This window comes from Myotis davidii, unplaced genomic scaffold (assembly GCF_000327345.1).
Source record: "Myotis davidii unplaced genomic scaffold, ASM32734v1 scaffold355, whole genome shotgun sequence".
NCBI classification, from domain to species: Eukaryota; Metazoa; Chordata; class Mammalia; order Chiroptera; family Vespertilionidae; genus Myotis; species Myotis davidii.
This window is the reverse complement of record NW_006286818.1, coordinates 959,437-959,732: the sequence shown is the minus strand read 5'-3', so window position 1 is coordinate 959,732 and position 296 is coordinate 959,437.

The window sequence follows — 296 nt, the reverse complement described above, 5'->3', positions numbered from 1 at the left end:
CCTCTCCTGGAGGGTAGCTACTCTTAACCTTTGGTGGATCCTGACCTGCCTCGACCTCCTGCCCCCCTCCCCCCACCCAGGTCGGAGCCCTCAGACTCAGAGCAGTAGCCGCGAGTGCCTCTCTGGGGATCACCTTCCCCTGGAAGAGGCAGCAGAGGTGTGACCACAGCCTGTCCTCAGAACTGTGACCGCCAGGTTTCAGGGGGAGGGAGGAAATGTTCTCTCCCCTCCTCCGAGCTTCCTGCCTTTCACTCCAAAGAAGGTGGAAGCAGCTCCAGGCTCCTAATTTGTGACTG